This window comes from Palaemon carinicauda, chromosome 11 (genome assembly GCF_036898095.1).
Source record: "Palaemon carinicauda isolate YSFRI2023 chromosome 11, ASM3689809v2, whole genome shotgun sequence".
NCBI classification, from domain to species: Eukaryota; Metazoa; Arthropoda; class Malacostraca; order Decapoda; family Palaemonidae; genus Palaemon; species Palaemon carinicauda.
Genome location: NC_090735.1, coordinates 3992871 through 4015049, shown reverse-complemented (window position 1 = coordinate 4015049; position 22179 = coordinate 3992871). Strand labels below are relative to the sequence as shown.

The window sequence follows — 22179 nt, the reverse complement described above, 5'->3', positions numbered from 1 at the left end:
ACAAAACAAAACGTTAGTTCAACTTTGAAAACAGTACGAGACTATCAAAGAAATTCTTTCAAAAACATTAAAATAGCATAATATGTTAACAGGTAAAAACGCAATGACGGGCTCAATGTTAATTAACTTCGGTTCCAAGAAAAGACCGCCTACTATTAGGGAAGGTCGAATATAAACAAATATAAAAATTAATTTTAATAAGTTTATAATAAAAGGAAGTTAATCGAAGAGGCCTATAAAAGGCGGAGAGATATAAAATAAATCTATAACTTTTGTTAAGCAAAATTAAGAAAGAGAGTCTATACTCTCTTCGACACCAACACTTCCGTCTAAGGGAAGGGTCGGCCATTAAAAGTGAAAGAGTTCATACTCTCTTCGTCACCAAAATTAAATAAAAAATTAAATCAAATTAATTCCAAAAACTTGCTAAGCTAATGATAAAGCTTCCTGAATAGCGAAGGCTAAACTCTAGAGCAAATACATCACCAAATCGTGAGCAATAACTCCAGAATCAACAGCGTATCCATGTAGGTCTAGCCGGAGGCACGACAGAGGAAAAATTGAGGTGGTGTTGACAAGAAGTACTGGAGTACCTGACCACAGATGGCGCTGTGGTGTTCACCCCCACCTGTATAGCGATCGCTGGCGTATCCCGACCGTAGATTTCTGTCGGCAACAGAGTTGACAGCTACATGATTATCGGGTAAGATTAATATTGAAAAATCTAGTATTAGTCCAACGAAAATTTGTCAATACAGTACAGAATGAAGACCATCCTACTGTAATCTACTACCAATAAAATTCTGCCTAGAATAACTAATTATGAGTCCAATTATCTAAATTACATATTGACCCAATCCATAAATTTATCTGTCCTAATGCAATCCATAATTATCACAATCCATAAAATGGCTAATCCAAATCTAATTTACTTAAGTCAATTTAACCTTAATCCACTGACAAGCCAACAATATTTTTTTATACCATTCAAATCTAATGATGTTCTTTATCCACCTTACCTTTAAAATTCCAACAAATGCAGTTTACTGGTTTGTATAGATTATAATGCTCTCATTGAAGTGCAGAAAGATTATTAACCTTCAATTTCTAGTCTCCCATAGCTCATTGATCAAGATGCACCTGAAATTTTAAAGAATAAAAACGTGAAAATATTTTAAAAACTCTCCCATCATTTTGTACAATCGTATAACAGAATTGAACATGTTCTTGCTATTATAATGATCTAAAAGGACCTCTCAAAATGCAATGTTACCTATTCATTAGTATTATTGAATTGACCATCATAAGTTTAGTTTAAAAAATATCTGAATAAACCAATTGACATTTTTCAATAATGCTAATTAATAGGATTAAGGATAAAACAGAGAATGCAATCTTGGAAGTACAGGGTGGTTTTAGAAGAGGTAGGGGTTGTATGAATCAGATTTTTACAGTTAGGCAGATATGCGAGAAATATTTAGCAAAAGGTAAGGAGGTGTATGTTGCGTTTATGGATCTGGAGAAAGCATATGATAGAGTTGATAGGGAAGCAATGTGGAATGTGATGAGGTTATATGGAGTTGGTGGAAGGTTGTTGCAAGCAGTGAAAAGTTTCTACAAAGGTAGTAAAGCATGTGTTAGAATAGGAAATGAAGTGAGCGATTGGTTTCCGGTGAGAGTGGGGCTGAGACAGGGATGTGTGATGTCGCCGTGGTTGTTTAACTTGTATGTTGATGGAGTGGTGAGAGAGGTGAATGCTCGAGTGCTTGGACGAGGATTAAAACTGGTAGGCGAGAATGATCATGAATGGGAGGTAAATCAGTTGTTGTTTGCGGATGATACTGTACTGGTAGCAGACACAGAAGAGAAGCTTGACCGACTAGTGACAGAATTTGGAAGGGTGTGTGAGAGAAGGAAGTTGAGAGTTAATGTGGGTAAGAGTAAGGTTATGAGATGTACGAGAAGGGAAGGTGGTGCAAGGTTGAATGTCATGTTGAATGGAGAGTTACTTGAGGAGGTGGATCAGTTTAAGTACTTGGGGTCTGTTGTTGCAGCAAATGGTGGAGTGGAAGCAGATGTACGTCAGAGAGTCAATGAAGGTTGCAAAGTGTTGGGGGCAGTTAAGGGAGTAGTAAAAAATAGAGGGTTGGGCATGAATGTAAAGAGAGTTCTATATGAGAAAGTGATTGTACCAACTGTGATGTATGGATCGGAGTTGTGGGGAATGAAAGTGATGGAGAGACAGAAATTGAATGTGTTTGAGATGAAGTGTGAGGAGTATGGCTGGTGTATCTCGAGTAGATAGGGTTAGGAACGAAGTGGTGAGGGTGAGAACGGGTATAAGAAATGAGTTAGCGGCTAGAGTAGATATGAATGTGTTGAGGTGGTTTGGCCATGTTGAGAGAATGGAAAATGGCTGTCTGCTAAAGGTGATGATGAATGCAAGAGTTGATGGGAGAAGTACAAGAGGAAGGCCAAGGTTTGGGTGGATGGATGGTGTGAAGAAAGCTCTGGGTGATAGGAGGATAGATGTGAGAGAGGCAAAAGAGCGTGCGAGAAATAGGAATGAATGGCGAGCGATTGTGACGCAGTTCCGGTAGGCCCTGCTGCTTCCTCCGGTGCCTAAGATGACCGCGGAGGTAGCAGCAGTAGGGGACTCAGCAGTATGAAGCTTCATCTGTGGTGGAAATGTGGGAGGTTGGGCTGTGGCACCCTAGCAGTACCAGCTGAACTCGGCTGAGTCCCTGGTTAGGCTGGAGGAACGTAGAGAGTAGAGGTCCCCCCTTTTTTTTTTTGTTTCTTGTTGTTGTCGGCTACCCCCCAAAGTTGGGGGAAGTGCCTTTGGTATATGGATGGATGGATGGCTAATCAATAAACATCTACATCCTCTCCTTAGTAACCAAACACCTACAGTGTCTTATTATTTTTGGTGCAAGAAAAAAAAAATCACTGCGGTGAGTCTACCACCTATGATCCACATTATTAAGAGTAACATGGATATAGATACCTCTCTCAATGAAGCTGAAGAGGAGAATGTATCCATATATGACGTACAGAAACTTAACGGATAAGGGACATGTGAAGCACAGCCGTGAAAAAAAAGCCAGCTAAATCTCTCTCTCTCTCTCATCAGGATATTAATCCCACCGAGTATCCCTTGCAGTCTAGTAAGGATTAGAAAGGCAATGGAAAAGTTCCACCTTCCTAAGAATGGGACGGGTACTCTGACAATTCCCTACTACCACTGTCTCGGTAGTATTTGAAATACTTGGCTCATGCACTGGTTAATCAAACCTAGGGGAAAAAGTCTCAGGGTTAGATCCATTACTCCTTTCTTGTGGTGGAGAGTGGATTCTAAGGGAAGCATATTTCTTAGCCATACCAGGCCTATGGTGACAGGTCAGTGTGGGATTGCTCACCAGTAAACTGTGTAACAGCCATCACTGCATCTCCTTTCCCCAAGAGCCTTTCTTTCCTTCTACCATATGTGATTCTGTGGTTCCTGAATAATAACGTAGTAGTATGACGACTAAGAAAAATTTCAGTTAATCAGCATTTCAAGGTACTGTACTACATCCTTTGCATGTGCCCGAGATCAATTACAAGTGAATGCTGTATGTCACCCTAAGAAAAAAGCATCAATCCATTCAGCAGCAAACTGTCATCTGTGAGCCAACCTCCCTACAAGACTGGCTATCCAGTGAAAAAGGACAGCTACAGTGATCTCTTTTCATCCTGATAGCACAAGCATGCATAACTTTTCTGGATGTCCAAAGTTGAACCCCATCATTAAATAAAGATCGACACCTTGACTTGACCACACGTAGGTTGAAGGGACTTAGTTAAAGGTAATGTTTACTGGTTTTTGTCACAGTTTTTAGCAGAATCATTGTAGAGGTAAGATCAATCCAGATCACCTAAATGGAAAATCATTTTAAGAAAGCTGATCTGAGCACTTACTCTATCCAAATTCTCTGTAGATGCTCCAACCCTAGGGGCTACAAAAATGCCTCATTTCACAGCCACAACACTCAAGGACTTAGGGAGGAGTGGTTTTCTGCCTTAGTCCATGTACTCCTAAAATTGACAGAACTCTTACAAACGACCATCGACACTACGATTCTATTACTCCGTAGAAATGACACCATGGCCAGGTCCTATCGATTATGAAACCCCTAGCCTCTTTGTTCCACATACTTGATGTTTAACAAAGTATAGTGGGGTTGTTCAGTTTCCCTATAATACAAATGCTCAAATTCCAGGAACAGATAGTAGTAGGTCGTAGGTTGGCAAGGCACCCGCCACCCATCGACATACTACTGCTAGAGTTATTGGGTCCTTTGACTGGCCAGACAGTACTACATTGGATCCCTTTCTCTGGTTACGACTCGTTTCCTTTGCCTACACATAAATCGAATAGTCTGGCTTATTCTTAACACACACTCCTCTGTTCTCATACACCAGACAACTGGGAGATTATCAAACAATTCTTCTTCGGTCAAGGGGTTAACTACTCCACTGTAATTGTTCAGAGGTTAATTTCCTCTTGGTAAGGGTAGTAGAGGTTTTAGCCACGGTAAGCAGATTATTCTAGGACACTCCAAAATCACAACATTGTTCTCTAGTCTTGGGTAGTGCCATAGCCGCTGTGCCATGGTATTTCACTGCTTGGGGTAGCTCTCTCTTGCTTGAGGGTAAACTCATTCACACTATTTCTAACTTATTTCTTTTCTTAATTATTCATTAATTCTCTTGTAGTAGTTCATTCATTTCCTTGTCTCCTTTTCTCACTGGGCTATTTTTACCTGTTGGAGCCCATGGGCTTTTAGTATCGTAGGGTTGTAGCTTAACTAGTAATAATAATAAACATACAATTGGGAGGTAAACAATGAGTTGAGACCTGAACACACTCAATCCACACAAAGAAAAAAAAATTATCTATAGCACCACTTATGAACAGAGCACTGAGGCGGGATTGTGTACCCCTCTCTCGAGTGCCTATTGATTCAGTACTGGGAAGAATGGAAAAAAATGGCTCTTTTAAAACAACATCCGGGAACTAACTCATAAATATTTGGAAGTTCTTAATTTGTTCTAAAATCCAGCTAATGATTACTCCATACAAAAAAACGAAGCCGCCCAAAGCGAATGTAATCAATGCATGCGTAGTAACCCAAAATCATTCTCTCAAAAATCAACAATGGACTTAGACAATGAAATATCCATATTCTAAGAGTAAAATGCAAGTTATTATCCCCAGCCCCTTTAGTCATACAGAAAAACAAAATGTCAAAATAGTCAGCACTAGTCCATTTCTAATGGTGAATTCCAGTTTCCTTAGAAATTAATATATCATATATTAACAAGTTCTTTGCACATTTGTGTTACTTTATATTCAAGTTATTATTCTCTTGCCTCTAAGTTTCAAATAAAATATGGGCAAAGTAAACAAAATTTAGCACTTCTTATAGGCAGAACCAGATTTGACAAGATATTTGACTATTATACAGGTTAAGTTGTGAATTTGTTAGTTGTGCTTTCAGTAAAGCTTTGATGTGCCAAGCTGTATAATTCTTTAAATCACAATACTTAACATTGTACAGTTAAGATTTAATAACCGAGTTATGTTTTAAACAAGAATGTGCCATGTGGTAGGTTAAGTTAGGATAAACCTCCCTAATCTGATTTAACCTGCAGCATTACTGTATATGTCAAGTTGGGATATATCTTAATTTCATTCTATCTCGACCTTTGCTAGTCACATTTGGTGGGGGAGGGTGTATTAGTCTGGTTAGGTAGCCTATATATGGTCAGCCTATAGGTCATTGTTCTGCTGTCTAGAGCAATGTCACTGTTCCTTGCCTCTGCCATTTGTGAGTTACCTTTAAACCTCTGTTCTAGCTACAGTGATACTCCCAGAGAATTGACCATAGGTCTCCAGAATTTTAACTCCTGGCACGAGTATCCTTAAGCAAATTCTTAAGGATATCGCATAATGTCAGAGGATTTATTTCTTGATAAGACACATGGCAATCTTCATCCCGAATAGAGTTTTCGCTCTGAGGGGGAAGAGTGGCGAAATGAAGGGGAGCCATCATCAAGGTTACCCGGTGGATCCCCTTCCCGTACTACTACAGGGCCATGCATGGCAACTCATTCCTTTAATAGTAGTGAATTAAGCACGGTGTATCTCCCACTTGCTCTCAGTGTTTTGTTACTATTCCTGGATTTATCATGCATTCTCCAGCATCTTCATCCTCTGGAAAGTTGAAAATCTAATTTTTCTGGTGTATAAATTTTAGCTCCCTTCTCACAGTTAAATTAGCATAATTTAGATGTTTATCGGACCATAGCCGTTCACCGGAGGCGCCATTTTGGATGCTGTCGTACGCCATAAATGCTTTATTTAGTCAGTAGTACGACGTTCCCAGTATTTAGCTGTAATGAATTACAGTATAGCTATTTAGGCAAATTATACTAGTGAAGATAAGATCATGCACATATATTTCCTCTTCTGTGAAATGTTTCGATCGTATACGATAGGGTCTCAGTAACATAGCGTAGCCGAGATCCCGACTCGCGTTGGGCTAGCCTAATGCGTTTTAGTATACTTTTGTACATTATTCCCGTTTACCCTCTTGTATCGTTTTATCAATTCAGTCGGAGATAGCATATCCCCTAGAATTACTAATATAATTCGATACTCGTCTCTTTTAGAGATTTAAGGGTAAACCCTACCTTCCCTCCGAGTGCCGCCATTAGGCGACAACCCTATCTTGGTCTTGCCATAGAGTAGTGTACTCCAGCTTGACTAGGCTAGTGTTTCTGTCTTCCCTCTTTGCTGGTGAGTATCTCGGCTTTAAATTACAACAGTAACTCAGAGTATTTAGTCTTTCTTGTTGTCAGCAACTCTACTGACGGGGGACTAGTCATTCCCCTGCCGGTTCACAGTTGCAGGCATAGGAAGTCCGGCTTCCCTAGCCCACAACCGAAAGTGGTAGTACAATTGCTGCCACCTTCTCCCTTGTGGTCTAGAAGACATATCTTATATCCGGCAAGGTCTTAGGCTGAGGAATCGTTATTCCTCTGCTGCCCAAGACGGCACCGGTATAGAAACTATGTTTCTGTGTTTGTGACTGATAGTAGGAGGCAGACGTGCCGCCTTCTTTCGACACAAAATATAAGACCCTTTTCCCTTCCCCTTTCTGTCCTTTAGTGATGGCTTAGCTGTCACAACATCTTTGGCCGGTATTCTACATCTTCCTGCTTGCCGGGTGGATTGCGATGTCGGCCAGGCTCCTACCAAGGCGGCTTAATTGCCGCTTCGACCTACCCCCTAACAGAAGCAAGGCTCCAGGAAAGATTGTGCCGGACATGAAAGCTGCCGGTGGGAGACCCTTATAACTTTGAGTATTCTTCAGTCCTCTCTTGGACTGCCATCCACAAGCCCTGGAACCGGCAGAGCAGCCGGCAACAGATAATGTGGCTGGATGGAAGCTATAATGATTACATTCCCCCCTTCCATTTGAATCCTCATTCTGGAAGAAGGCAGTAGGGACAGTAGTCCCTACAACCCTAGTTATTGTACTAAACTAAAACAATACAGTAGCCCTTCTCTCCATGCTTTCTCTCTCTCTCTCTCTATCGGCTAGTGCCATCAGGTACTAGTCTAGCCGGCAGAACTACAGTATAAGATTAAACAGTAGCCAATATTTCTGCAGTATAGTACATACTGCAGTTAGAAAACTATAGTACTGTATATAATATACAGTAGTATACTTTTTCCAACATACAGTATTCTCTGTGTCCTTTCACAGTCCATTGTTGAGACTGCTAATAATGTTGAAGTGAAATATTCCTTTAATATCCTGATGAGCCATAGGTCATCAGAACATAATATCCTTACCCTACAATATTAATATTCCATTATGGAAGTGTTAGTGCTAGTTTCTAACTTTAGCTCTAGAATTTAGAGCTCTTCCATCCTAGATTTCCCCAATAAGGAAATTCTAAATATTAATATTGAGGGAGGTCACAGCAATTGCCTGGACAGGAGACATATGTGTCTTTCCTATTTTCTTTCTAGCTTACTATCCTAAGCTATAATGATAATAGTAAGTGCTATTTTAATGCATGAATTCAATTTATCAGTGTGATAAATTACCTCATATTCATTTTGCTTTTTTCTTTCCTTACAGGAGGAGGCCAAGGTGAAGTGTGAGGTGATCTTCTGTAACCACAAGAGTAAGAACTTTTGTGGTCACACCATGTGCAGGTCTCATGCCCCCTGCTCCATCGCAACTGAAACCTTGAGAAATTGGGATCCCAAGGATTGCAACGTCTGCTCAGCCTTGATGACCGAGGGTTTCGGCGATCCCAAGACGGCAGAGTCGAGGGATACTGCGAGGGAAACACTTAGGAAGTGGGTACCAGGGTTCCAAAAGAACTCTACGGGACCGTACCTACCAAGCGAGATGATGAGAAGCCGGCTGTTCCCAAAGGCAACAGCTGATGCCGTCGTACCTCAGGCACGACCCGGACATCCCTGCATACAACTTGCAAGAGAGGCCGATATCAACGAGGCTTTACAAGGCATGGACATCCATCAGGAGAGGATGTCATTAGTTTCCTCGGACACCGAAAAGGGTCTCCTTCAAGAGGACCCTGAAGAAGTGGCCCAACCACCTGGAGAAGATGATCTTGAGTCGACAGAAGCAGAGGACCCTCTTCTGTCTGTGTCGGCATTTCAGCCTGTGCCGTCAACTTCCTTGGCTCCAACCCCTCAACTAGACCGGCTGGGCCAAGCGGTTGTGGCCCAGATCCAGCAACTAGTTGACTCTCTACGTAAGGAAAACGTAGATATGAGGAAGGAATTCCGGGAAGCAACCCGCGTAGTTGCTTCTCGTGGGTCACACAAACCACCCAAAGTGTCTGACCTGCCACCATGCTCCGAAACCAATCCCTGGAGGTATGCAGAGTTCATGCCGATGATGAATGGGAAACTACATTTCGGAGAAGATGGGGGCCATCCCCCTGGACAACATCCAATTCTAGCCAAACCTTTCGGCTTACCCGGAATGTTTCATCCGGCTGAAGAGTGAGCCGGCGTCTAAAGAAGAGACGGAACTCAAGGAAGTCATGGTTTTCGACCACGACAAGGCACAGGCTCTCTCGACGAGTAGCCTGAAGAAGGCAGGATATACCAACTCCAAAGTTTCTGCGTTGAGCAACAAGCACCCTACCTTTCTTGTTCCTTCATCCAGAGCTTTCCCCTTCTCGTCGAAAGCTCTCCACAGTGTACTTAAGGCAGTTGATGCAGTCAAACCATGTCCTATGCTAGAGTGTAGGCCATTGTCTCTGGCCTTGCCCACGGGCGAGAAGGATTGGAACAAGGTCCACCTAACCTTCTCAGTATCGAAGCTCAACGCAGACATCGCAGGACAGCAGTTCAGTGAGAACCTCCTGAAGCTGTCGGACTTTCTCCTCAGAAGAGAACAGGAGACAAAGGAGAGACTAGCCACCTCTCTGTCCCTCCAGAACTGCATGGAGATGTGTGCAGGCATTGCAAGCACCCCAGACATGTATACAGTCCTAGCCAAGATGCACATGGCTACCCTAGTTAAGGACTTGTACGCTTTTGTGAAGGCCAGAAGGGCCTGCAGTGTGTTTGTGTTTGCCAATGCAACGGTCAAACACGAGCCTAGGAAGTTGATCACTTCCTGTATCTGGGGAAAGGACCTCTTCCCAAAGAAAGTAGTCCAAGAGGTAGTCGCCAAAGCTGCAACGGAGAATGGGAATCTTCTTCAAAAGTGGGCATCTCTGCCAAGAGAAAATCTTCCCCTGATGCTGGTCCCCAACCTAAGAGGAAGACGAAGAAGCCAAGACTGCCTTCTCGACCTGTGCAACATCCCACAGTAACCATGACCAGGGTGCCCCAAATGGTTGCTCAGCCACAAACCACTTTCCAGGTGGTGCCTCAACAGCTGGTAGCCCAGTCACCAGCCTTTAACCCAGGTTTTGAGTTGCACACCACTACCTTTCGCCTGAAAGGTAGAGGATGTAGATGGGGCTCCTCAATAAACCCCTCACGAGGTAGGGGAGAACGTGGTTAGGGCGGCAAACCCACCGGACCATCCAAGCAATGAGATGCTCCAGGTAGGAGGAAGACTCCTCCACTTTCAGGATTGCTGGACCTTCGATCCCTGGGCCCACAGCCTAATCAAGAATGGATTAGGATGGAAATGGAACAGATCTCCACCTTCATTTCCTCAATTCTTCCAACACTCCACCCCCTTACTGGAAGAATATACCTTAGAACTCTTGAACAAAAAGGTTATAAGGAAAGCAAAGTCCATCAAATTCCAGGGAAGACTGTTTTGTGTTCCCAAGAAGGACTCAGACAAACTCAGTCATTCTAGACTTGTCTCCACTCAACAAGTTCATCGAGGAGAACAAGTTCCGGATGCTAACCCTACAACACATGAGTACCCTATTACCGAAAGGGGCGTATACAGTCTCAATAAACCTGGCAGATGCTTACTGGCACCATCCAGTTAGTCGCCCCCTCTCCTCCTACCTAGGATTCAAGCTACAAAACACAAAGTATGTCTTCTGAGCCATGCCCTTTGGACCAAACATAGCCCCAAGGATCTTCACGAAACTTGCGGACGCAGTCGTACAACAGCTACACTTAGAAGGCGTTCAGGTAGCTGCATATCTGGACGACTGACTGGTGTGGGCAGCATCCAAGACTGCTTATCTGCAGGCAGCCACAAAAGTGATCCAGATCCTGGAACATCTGGGCTTCAAGATCAACTACAAGAAGCCTCGCCTCTCTCCAGCTCAAGAGTTTCAATGGTTGGGAATCCATTGGAACTTGCAGTCACACCGCCTCTCCATTCCACCAAAGAAGAGGAGAGAGATCGCGAGTTCTGTCAAGAGACTACCGAAATCCAACAGGATCTCAAGATGCCAACAGGAAAGAGTACTGGGCTCTCTCCAGTTTGCAGCAGTAACAGACACAGTGCTAAGAGCACAGCTGAAAGATGCGTTAGGCGTCTGGAGAAGATATGCATCAAACGCTCAAAAAGATCTACAGAGACCGACACCGACCTTACTGCGATCGCTTCCAAGGCTGTGGTTGAAGGTCAAGAGCCTAGCAAGGACTATTCCCTTACAACCACCTCAACCATCGGCAGTCATCCCCATGCATGCCTCGACGGAAGGATGGGGAGGTCATTCCCATCAAAGAAAGCTCAAGGGACCGGATCATCACTGTTCAAGATCTTTCACATCAACATTCTAGAGGCCAAGGCAGTCCTCCTGACGTTGAAGAAGCTATCCCCTCACCGATTAGCCCACATCAAGCTGGTCTTGACAGGAAAGTGATAGTGAGATGTCTGAACCGACAAGGCTCGAGATCACCCTACATCAACCACGTCAATGTTGGCCATCTTTCGCTTGGCAAGAAAGAAAAGATGGCACTTCTCAGCAGTTCACCTACAAGGGTTTCGCAATGTGACGGCGGACGCTCTATCCGGACGAAAGCTGATAAGAGTCAGAATGGTCCCTAGATGCAGGCTCATTCTCCTTCATCTTGAAAAAAGTCCCAGAACTGCAGATCGACCTCTCCGCAACGAGCGACAACACGAAACTACTTCGATACGTAGCCCCATACGGGACCCTTGGGCAGAAGCGACGGATGCCATGTCCCTCGATTGGAACAGATGGACTCAACTATCTGTTCCGGCCAACAAATCTCCTGCTCAAGGTCCTCAACAAGCTGAGATCCTTCAAGGGGACAGCAGCAGTGGTGGCCCCCAAGTGGCCCAAGAGCAATTGGTTCCCTCTGATGATAGAACTGAAGCTCTTTCCTCTACCGAACCCAGTTCTATCCCAACTGGTTCAGGAGTCGACTGTCTTCGCTTCATCATTGAGAACCAAAAGCCTTCATCTCATAATTTTCTCGCCTTAGCAGTCAAGAAAAGATTTGAGGTCTCGAAAGACAGTATAGACTTTATAGAAGAAAACAAGTCAAAATCAACCAGAAGACAATATGAATCGTCTTGGAAGAAGTGGGTCTCTTTTGTTGAAGCAAAAAAGCTGACAGAAATCTCGATAGACTTCTGCCTGTCCTTCTTCATCCACCTTCATGAACAAGGCTTGGCTTCCACCCCGATAACTACGTGTATTAAAGTTGGCTTTGACTAGACCTCTTCTATACGCCTTCCAGGTGGACCTGTCGAACGAAATCTTCAACAAGATTCAGAAGGCATGCGCCAGACTTAAACCACCAGCCCCTACGAAGCCCATTTCATGGTCTTTGGACAAAGTCTTGCACTATGCTTCGAACTTGAACATTGAAGATTGCTCCCAAAAAGGATCTAACACAAAAAGTGATATTTTTATTTGCTATAGCCTCGGGGCTAGAGTTAGTGAAATAGTAGCCCTATCAAGTGACGAGGGCCATATTCAGTTCACAGAAGAGGGAGAACAATCTTTTTCCCGATCCTACTCTCTCGCCAAAAACGAGCTACTCACCAAAAGGTGGGGTCCTTGGACAATCTGCCCTCTGAAGGAAGATGTCTCTCAATGTCCAGTAGTGTGTCTAAAGGTCTATCTTCGAAGAACTACAGACTTCAAGGGAGGACAGCTCTTCATAGGTGAAACCTCAGGATCAAACTTATCCCTGAAACAACTGAGGTCGAAGCTCACCTACTTTATTCCCAGAGCGGATCCTGACAGTACATGGACTTTGATAGACTCCGCTCATACACAGGTTGGAAATCCTCTAGAGTCTTCTATAAACATTATGGGAAGCAAGTGCATTAGATAAAACACTGTGGTGGCGGCAGGTAGTGTAATAAAACCTGTCGTCTAGTGCTGCGAGGAACAGTGAACTGTTTAGGACTTTACATTTATGGGTGAAAAGGTGTTAACACCTTTATGTGTAATACCTTTTATTAAGGGTCACCCTGGTGCCCCTGGGAGTGTTCTTTATAGGTATAGAATCAAACCAATAACACCAGTGCCGTGTGTATATTCGTACACAGTGTTTAAACTCATCCAACATCTACAGTGAAATCATCTTAATAATTTTACAATAATTTTGAGTGGCCCTGTTTTAATACATATTTCTTCCCCTACAGGTGATAAATATATATGTACCTTTAGAATGTTGGTTATGGAGGATATGATTCTATCTTAATACATTCGTTGTTGTATTTATGTTGTCTATAGAAATAAATATAAAAAATGTATTTGCGTCTTATTCGCCCCATAAGTAACTGAATAAAACTAGCCAAAATAATATAAATATAATATAAAACACTTGAGTCTGCTTATACGTGTGAACATACTTATGGTAAGTTAATTCCATTTGTTCCTACATATACAAACCTTCTCGCTAGTCAGAGTTGACAGTTTCCCTGCAGGGGACAGGATGCCCTAAGTTCGTTCCAAGCTGAGCGGATATGATGAATAACGGTAGCATCATATATTTATGCGGTCTGGGTGACCATATAGAAGCTGACTCAAGGTTAAGGCACTTATACAAACCCACAGATATAGTAATTTCAAGTAATTCTCTGGTAAACTTCCATCAGGACGACATGACGGAGCCCAAAACACGGATTTTAAAGCAAAGCGAAAAATCTATTTTTGGGTGAGATAGCCATGACGTCCTGATGGACCCCTCCTTTTCTAGAAAAGGGGCATACATATACAACAAATCCCCACCCAAAACTACTCTATCTGTAGCCATCCAGGCTTAATTGCAACAAAGAATAAGTTGCCATGTGTGGTCCTGTAGTAGTACGGGAAGGGGATTCACCGGGTAACCTTGATGACGGCTCCCCTTCATTTTCGCACTCTTCCCCTTCAGAGCAAAAACTCTATTCGGGGTGAAGATTGCTCTGTGTCGTATCAAGAAATATGTCCCCTGATATCATGCAATATCCTTAAAAATTTTCTTAAGGATACTCGCGCCAGGAGTTAGGGATTCTGGAGACCTATGGTCAATTCTCTAGGAGTATCACGGTAGCTAAATATCCCTTAGAAAGCTGCCTAAAGGAACCTTCTATCAGGACGACATAGCTATCCCACCCAAAAATAGATTTTTCGCTTTGCTTCAAAATGCGTTTTCTGGGAAGTGGTACATAGATGAGCTGTGCACGGTAATGACATGGTTCATTATTTGAGATTTTTTTACTTTCACATGAGCAACAATAGCAATTACCAGTTTTACAAAAAAAAAAAAAAAAAAAAAAAAAAAAACTGAAATAAATGAAATTACAGTACACGAAAATTGAAATAGATTGAATTCCTGTGAAAACCTCTTCCAAAATTTGTCATGGTGGAACTGCAGCTAGACGGGAAAATACGGCTTTTGTAATGCAACATCTAAGAATTTATGCATAAATACTTCAAGACGGTCTTAATTGATTATAAAGGCCAAATATGATTACGTCAAGCAAAAAACCGAAAGTTGCCAAAAGCAAAAGTAAGCAATGCATGCGTAGTAATCCACAATCATCCAAAAATAAACAAGGGACTTAAAAAAATGTTATTTTCATTAGTAAAATAAATTTTTGAATATACTTACCCGATAATCATGTAGCTGTCAACTCTGTTGCCGACAGAAATCTACGGTCGGGATACGCCAGCGATCGCTATACAGGTGGGGGTGAACACCACAGCGCCATCTGTGGTCAGGTACTCCAGTACTTCTTGTCAACACCACCTCAATTTTTTCCTCGGTCCACTGGTTCTCTATGGGGAGGAAGGGTGGGTCAATTAAATCATGATTATCGGGTAAGTATATTCAAAAATTTATTTTACTAATGAAAATAACATTTTTCAATATTAATCTTACCCGATAATCATGTAGCTGATTCACACCCAGGGTGGTGGGTGGAGACCAGCATACATGTTAACAAAGAAGCTAAGTATCCCGTATTTTATTTTATTAGTTATTCAAAAATAACATAAAATAAATAAGTACCTGGTAAGGAAGACGACTTGAACCATTACTCTGCCTTTATCAAGTACGTCTTCCTTACTGAGCGTAGCGGTCCTCTTAGGATGCTGAACGACTCTTAGGTGCTGAAGTATAAAGGGCTGCAACCCATACTAAAGGACCTCATCACAACCTTTAACCTCGGCGCTTCTCAAGAAAGAATTGACCACCCGCCAAATCAACAAGGATGTGGAAGGCTTCTTAGCCGACCGTACAACCCATAAAAAGTATTCAAGAGAAAGGTTAAAAGGGTTATGGGATTATGGGAATGTAGTGGCTGAGCCCCCGCCTACTACTGCATTCGTTGCTACGAATGGTCCCAGGGTGTAGCAGTTCTCGTAAAGAGACTGGACATCTTTGAGATAGAATGATGCGAACACTGACTTGCTTCTCCAATAGGTTGCATCCATAACACTCTGCAGAGAACGGTTCTGTTTGAAGGCCACTGAAGTAGCCACAGCTCTCACTTCATGTGTCCTTACCTTCAGCAAAGCAAGGTCTTCTTCCTTCAGATGAGAATGTGCTTCCCTAATCAGGAGCCTGAATAGGTAAGAAACTGAGTTCTTAGACCTTGGAAGAGAAGGCTTCTTGATATCACACCATAAGGCTTCTGATTGTCCTCGTAAAGGTTATGACCTTTTTAGATAGTACCTAAGAGCTCTAACTGGGCAAAGTACTCTCTCCAGTTCTTCCCCCACCAAGTTGGACAGGCTTGGGATCTCGAACGACTTAGGCCAAGGACGTGAAGGAAGCTCGTTTAGCAAAAAACCGAGCTGCAAGGAACATGTAGCCGTTTCAGATGTGAAAACTATGTTCCTGCTGAAGGCGTGGATCTCACTTACTCTCTTAGCTGTTGTCAAGCACACGAGGAAAAGTGTTTTTAATGTGAGGTCCTTAAAAGAGGCTGATTGGAGAGGTTCAAATCTTGATGACATAAGGAACCTTAGGACCACGTCTAGATTCCAGCCTGGAGTGGACAACCGACGTTCCTTTGAGGTCTCAAAAGACCTAAGGAGGTCCTGTAGATCTTTGTTGGTGGAAAGATCCAAGCCTGTGTGGCGGAAGACCGCTGCCAACATACTTCTGTAACCCTTAATCGTAGGAGCTGAAAGGGATCTTACGATCCTTAGATGTAACAGGAAGTCAGCAATCTGGGTTACAGTGGTACTGGTCGAGGAAACTGCATTGGCCTTGTACCAGCTTCGGAAGACTTCCCCTTTAGACTGATAGACTCTGAGAGTGGATGTCCTCCTTGCTCTGGCAATCGCTCTAGCTGCCTCCTTCGAAAAGCCCCTAGCCCTTGAGAGTCTTTCGAAAGTCTGAAGGCAGTCAGACGAAGAGCGTGGAGGTTTGGGTGTACCTTCTTTACATGAGGTAGACGTAGAAGGTCCACTCCTAGAGGAAGAGTCCTGGGAATGTCGACCAGCCATTGCAGTACCTCTATGAACCATTCTCTCGCGGGCCAGAGCGGAGCCAACCAACGTCAGCTGTGTCCCTTTGCGAGAGGCGAACTTCTGAAGTACCCTGTTGACAATCTTGAACGGCGGGAATGCATACAGGTCGAGATGGGACCAATCCAGCAGAAAAGCATCCACGTGAACTGCTGCTGGGTCTGGAATCGGAGAACAATACAACGGGAGCCTCTAGGTTATCGAGGTAGCGAACAGATCTATGGTTGGCTGACCCCACAGGGCCCAAAGTCTGCTGCAAACATTCTTGTGAAGGGTCCACTCTGTGGGGATGACCTGACGCTTCCGGCTAAGGCGATCTGCCATGACATTCATATCGCCCTAAATGAACCTCGTTACCAGCGTGAGCTTTCGATCTTTTGACCAGATGAGGAGGTCCCTTGCGATCTAGAACAACTTCCACGAATGAGTCCCTCCCTGCTTGGAGATGTAAGCCAAGGCTGTGGTGTTGTCAGAGTCCACCTCCACCACCTTGTTAAGCTGGAGGGACTTGAAGTTTATCAAGGCCAGATGAACCGCCAACAGCTCCTTGCAATAGATGTGAAGTGTCCTTAGCTCCTGATTCCATGTTCCCGAGCATTCCTGTCCGTCCAAAGTCGCACCCCAGCCCGTGTCTGATGCGTCAGAGAAGAGACGGCGGTCGGGTTTCTGAACAGCCAAAGGTAGACTTCCTTGAGAAGAAAGCTGTTCTTTCACCACGTGAGAGTAGACCTCCTCTCTTCGGAAACAGGAACTGAGACCGTCTCTAGCGTCATGTCCTTTATCCAGTGAGCCGCTAGATGATACTGAAGGGGGAGGAGGTGGCGTCTCCCTAACTCGATGAACAGGGCCAGCGATGAAAGTGTCCCTGTTAGACTCATCCACTACCTGACTGAGCATCGGTTCCTTCTCAGCATGCTCTGGATGCATTCTAGGGCTTAGTAGATCCTTGGGGCCGACGGAAAAGCCCGAAAAGCTCGACTCTGAAGATCCATACCCAGGTAGACAATGGTCTGGGATGGGACGAGCTGGGACTCCTCAAAATTGACCAGGAGGCCCAGTTCCTTGGTCAGATCCATAGTCCATCAGAGAATCTCCAGACAGCGACGACTTGTGGGAGCTCTTAAAAGCTAGTCGTCTGACGGAGCCGGACACAAGATCATGGTACTGCTGCACAGTCTGTGAACTGTCAACCATGGGGAAGCGAGGAAGTACAGCGACAACCCGAAGCTGTCTAGACTGTCTGGGTCGTACAGACAACTCCTTATCGGGTTGCTGAGGTTGCCGCACTGCGTCACAACAACTCACTTCTGCTGGTTGTTGAACGTCTTCCCAGTGACACACCGACTCCGTAAACAAAAAAATCCTCTAACAAGGACTAAGCTTGGACTGCATGTCTTGCAACAAAGCTCAAGGTCTATGGGAACAGGTGTGGTAACAGACGGGGTTAGCGACTGAAGTGGAACCATTACCCTCCCTGGAAGCATGTTATGCTTAAATAAAAGTCCATAGGAGGCTAAGCAGCTAAAGGCTCCTCTCCAAATGACAGAGTCCTCAAGGGAATATCAGAAGGAGGGAGAATAGCACTTTCTCATCTACAGGAACCAAATCCGAGAAAAGCTAAGTTCTCTCAGTGAGGGTTTCACTGGTGCAAAAGGGTTTCACTGGTGCAAAAGCAGCAGACTAGAAGGCAAAGTTATGAAACTGCTTGACAGTCTAGTGAGTTGGCAACAACCGAAGATGTGTGACTGAGGAGCATGCGGTAAGGTATGCAGAGCATGCTGTATGTAGAGCATGCTGTAAGGTAAGCAGAGCATGTTGCATGGCGTGCGGCTTATGCTGCATGGGAAGAGGCTCATGCTGCATGGGATGAGGCTCATGCTGCATGGTATGAGGCTCATGCTGCATGGGATGAGGCTCATGCTGCAAGGGATGAGGCTCATGCCGCATGCGTTGAGGAGGATGCCGCATAGTATGAGGCTCCTGCCTCATGGGTTGAGGCGGTTGCCGCATAGCATGAGGCTCCTGCCTCATGGTTTGAGGAGGATGCCGCATAGCATGAGGCTCCTCATAGCATGAGACTCCTGCCTCATGGGTTGAGGAGGATGCCGCATAGCATGAGGCTCCTGCCTCATGGGTTGAGGAGGATGCCGCATAGCATGAGGCTCCTGCCTCATGGGTAGAGGAGGTTGCCGCATAGCATGAGGCTCCTGCCTCATGGGTTGAGGAGGATGCCGCATAGCATGAGGCTCCTGATAGCATGAGGTCCCTGCCTCATGGGTTGAGGAGGATGCCGCATAGCATGAGGCTCCTCATAGCATGAGGCTCCTGCCTCATGGGTTGAGGAGGATGCCGCATAGCCTGAGGCTGCTGCCTCAAGGATGGTGGAGGTTGCTGCAACGCATGAGGCTGCTGCCTCAAGGATGGAGGAGGTGAGTTGAGGCTCTTGCCTCAAGAGTTGAGGTTCTTGCCTCAAGAGTTGAGGCTCTTGCCTCAAAAGTTGAGGCTCTTGCCTCAAGAGTTGAGGTTCTTGCCTCAAGAGTTGAGGCTCTTGCCTCAAGAGTTGAGGTTATTGACTCAAGAGTTGAGGCTCTTGCCTCAAGAGTTGAGGCTCTTGCCTCAAGAGTTGAGGCTCTTGCCTCAAGAGTTGAGGCTCCTGCCTCAAGGGTTGAGGAGGTTGCCGCAACGCATGAGGCTCCTGCCTCAAGGGAAGAGGAGGTGAGTTGAGGCTCTTGCCTCAAGAGTTGAGGCTCTTGCCTCAAGAGTTGAGGTTCTTGCCTCAAGAGTTGAGGCTCTTGCCTCAAGAGTTGAGGCTCTTGCCTCAAGAGTTGAGGCTCCTGCCTCAAGGGTTGAGGAGGTTGCCGCATAGCAAGAGGCTCCTGCCTCAAGGAAAGTGGAGGTTGCTGCATAGCGCTGGTACCTGGCAACTCCCAATGCGGCAGCTCACGCATGGAGGCAGGAGGAGCCTCAACATCATACGTCTGGCAGGGTGGACTGCGCAGAGGTGGAGGAGCGCTCACAGGAGGAGGTGTGTTAACCTTCTCTGCCTGAAACTCCTGCATCAACACCGCAAGCTGAGACTGCATTGTCTGCAGCATAGACCACTAGAGTCTAAGAAAGACAACAACAAACGGAGCTACTGTACTGTCCGTTGAGACTGAGGGTCTAAAACAGCTGGTGCGGCAACAGACGGAGTTACTGCCTGTTGCGGTACCACCTTGCCTCTCTGGGAGGTGTGCAGTTGTCATACTGCAGCAAGTCCGAACTGACCCAGTGCTAATGGCTCCACCTAGGAGTTGGACTTGCGCGGAAGGGACCGACTTGCACTTAAAAGCTGCAAGATTTGGTCCATGGTTTCTGCGAGAAACCTCTTCCGCAGACGAGGAATAAATGGGCTCTCTCGTCTTTGTGTGGGTGGGGTGATCACGTCGGCTACGTGAGTTGGTTACACCCGAAACCACGGAGGGAAACGTCTGTTCGTCGATCAAGGCCTGATGAACCCATAAGTCCTTCGACGTTACTTCTCCCCTGGCTTGGGAGCTTGTAAGAGGTCCCAGACTAGGCGAACAACTGGCACGAACAGACGAACCCTCGAACGCAACACTAACACTTTGCGCTTATCACTTTATCACTTTTGATTTTCTGTTTGCACTTATTTCACTGAACTCGAAACTTTAAGTGGTTTGTACCTGAAACACGCAATTCTATCCTTCATTAAAAGTTAGTAATTGCGAAAACAGTATTACAATGTAACAGAAAAACATAATGAAAGATAATTAATTCAGTGGCTGGAAAAGAGACTAAACTAGATCAAATAAACTACGTTTAAAATCTCTCACCGCATAAAGCCTGGGAACAAGAATAAAACTCTAGAAACGTTTACCTTCTTCCCCTAAAGAGACTAGGGAGAAGAGCAAAAACGATAACAACGTTACCCGCTTGAACGAAACGTTTATCCTCCTCTCTCTCCCTCCGTCTCTATCTCTCTCTCTTGACTTAGAACCTGAGAGATGAGCCCAATTATATATATCGTTAAAACATATTATTGTTAAAGGAAAAAAACTGAAAGATTTCCCAAATAAAAAATTTCCTTTATTAGAATTAAAACCATTTAAGCTAAGAAAGAATGAACAAAACGCTAGAATCGGTTTACTCTTACTGCAACGTGACACCGTGAATACTCTCTCTCTATCGTAACGATAGAGCGCAAGTTGAACGTTCTGAATGTCAACAACTGCAGAGACAAAACAAAACGTTAGTTCAACTTTGAAAACAGTACGAGACTATCAAAGAAATTCTTTCAAAAACATTAAAATAGCATAATATGTTAACAGGTAAAAACGCAATGACGGGCTCAATGTTAATTAACTTCGGTTCCAAGAAAAGACCGCCTACTATTAGGGAAGGTCGAATATAAACAAATATAAAAATTAATTTTAATAAGTTTATAATAAAAGGAAGTTAATCGAAGAGGCCTATAAAAGGCGGAGAGATATAAAATAAATCTATAACTTTTGTTAAGCAAAATTAAGAGAGTCTATACTCTCTTCGACACCAACACTTCCGTCTAAGGGAAGGGTCGGCCATTAAAAGTGAAAGAGTTCATACTCTCTTCGTCACCAAAATTAAATCAAAAATTAAATCAAATTAATTTCAAAAACTTGCTAAGCTAATGATAAAGCTTCCTGAATAGCGAAGGCTAAACTCTAGAGCAAATACATCACCAAATCGTGAGCAATAACTCCAGAATCAACAGCGTATCCATGTAGGTCTAGCCGGAGGCACGGCAGAGGAAAAATTGAGGTGGTGTTGACAAGAAGTACTGGAGTACCTGACCACAGATGGCGCTGTGGTGTTCACCCCCACCTGTATAGCGAACGCTGGCGTATCCCGACCGTAGATTTCTGTCGGCAACAGAGTTGACAGCTACATGATTATCGGGTAAGATTAATATTGAAAATTGAGTGGTGTTCACATTTTACTAGTTCGATACACAAGTTATTATGCTCCAATCCCCTTTTAGTCATAGAGAAAAAGGTGGATTAATATGCGATACAATGTCTAGTGAAACTAAGTGTCGCTATAAAAATGGATGGGAGTTTTATAGAAAAACACAGAAATAGTTTTACTCATAAAGGAATGCAGTTGTATATAGAAAAACTCCTGTTTTCTTAAAAAAAAATTACTTTTATTTCCGTTGCAAATAAATAGTTTATGATATACCCTAGTGTATCTTTTAATACTGAGGGCCACCCAGTGGTAACGGTGGGGATAATTTACTGGCGAATTGATAAACAATGGTAAAACTAACCTTTTCTTCTCTGTTCATTAATCTCAGAGGCGCATAATAAATCCATGAAAAATTACACAAAATATTGGCATCCTACTCCCCTGAAATATTTATTTCCCTCTTTTGGTAACATTTTACAAACCAGATGTATCTGCCCTTGTTCATGAAGTGTCCTAAGTGGGATTCCGAGTTACCTTTTAGGGAGACAAACATTTTTTAATGTAATCCAACTGTGAAGATAGCTATGACAAAAAAAAAAAAAAAAAAAAAAAGGTGTAGGTGTCAATCACAAGGTCAGGAATTGCTTGTAATTTACTTTTAGAATTTGTGACGCGGGTAGGGGGGTCCAGAGGGCAAGGCTAGATCTGTGACCTGGGAAGTGTGGTTAGGGGAGCTTGTCCCAGTCTGTGACCTGAGAATGGGGG

The 22179-nt window shown here is 44.0% G+C and overlaps 2 protein-coding genes and 1 long non-coding RNA gene across 7 annotated transcripts in view; 1 reads left to right on the top strand and 2 right to left on the bottom strand.

Annotated features, from left to right (window-relative positions):
- LOC137649946 (calcium uniporter protein, mitochondrial-like) overlaps positions 1 to 22179 on the bottom strand; it is a 799430-nt gene that overhangs the window by 335872 nt on the left and 441379 nt on the right. The gene's annotated exons all lie outside the window — the stretch shown is intronic.
- LOC137649945 (uncharacterized) overlaps positions 1 to 22179 on the top strand; it is a 402495-nt gene that overhangs the window by 238540 nt on the left and 141776 nt on the right. The window lies entirely within an intron of this gene.
- Positions 1 to 22179, bottom strand: part of LOC137649560 (uncharacterized) — a 44587-nt gene that overhangs the window by 21262 nt on the left and 1146 nt on the right. The window contains exon 2 of the long non-coding RNA XR_011045775.1: positions 1020 to 1140. This is a non-coding gene — a long non-coding RNA (uncharacterized lncRNA). The remainder of the gene's footprint in view (positions 1 to 1019; positions 1141 to 22179) is intronic.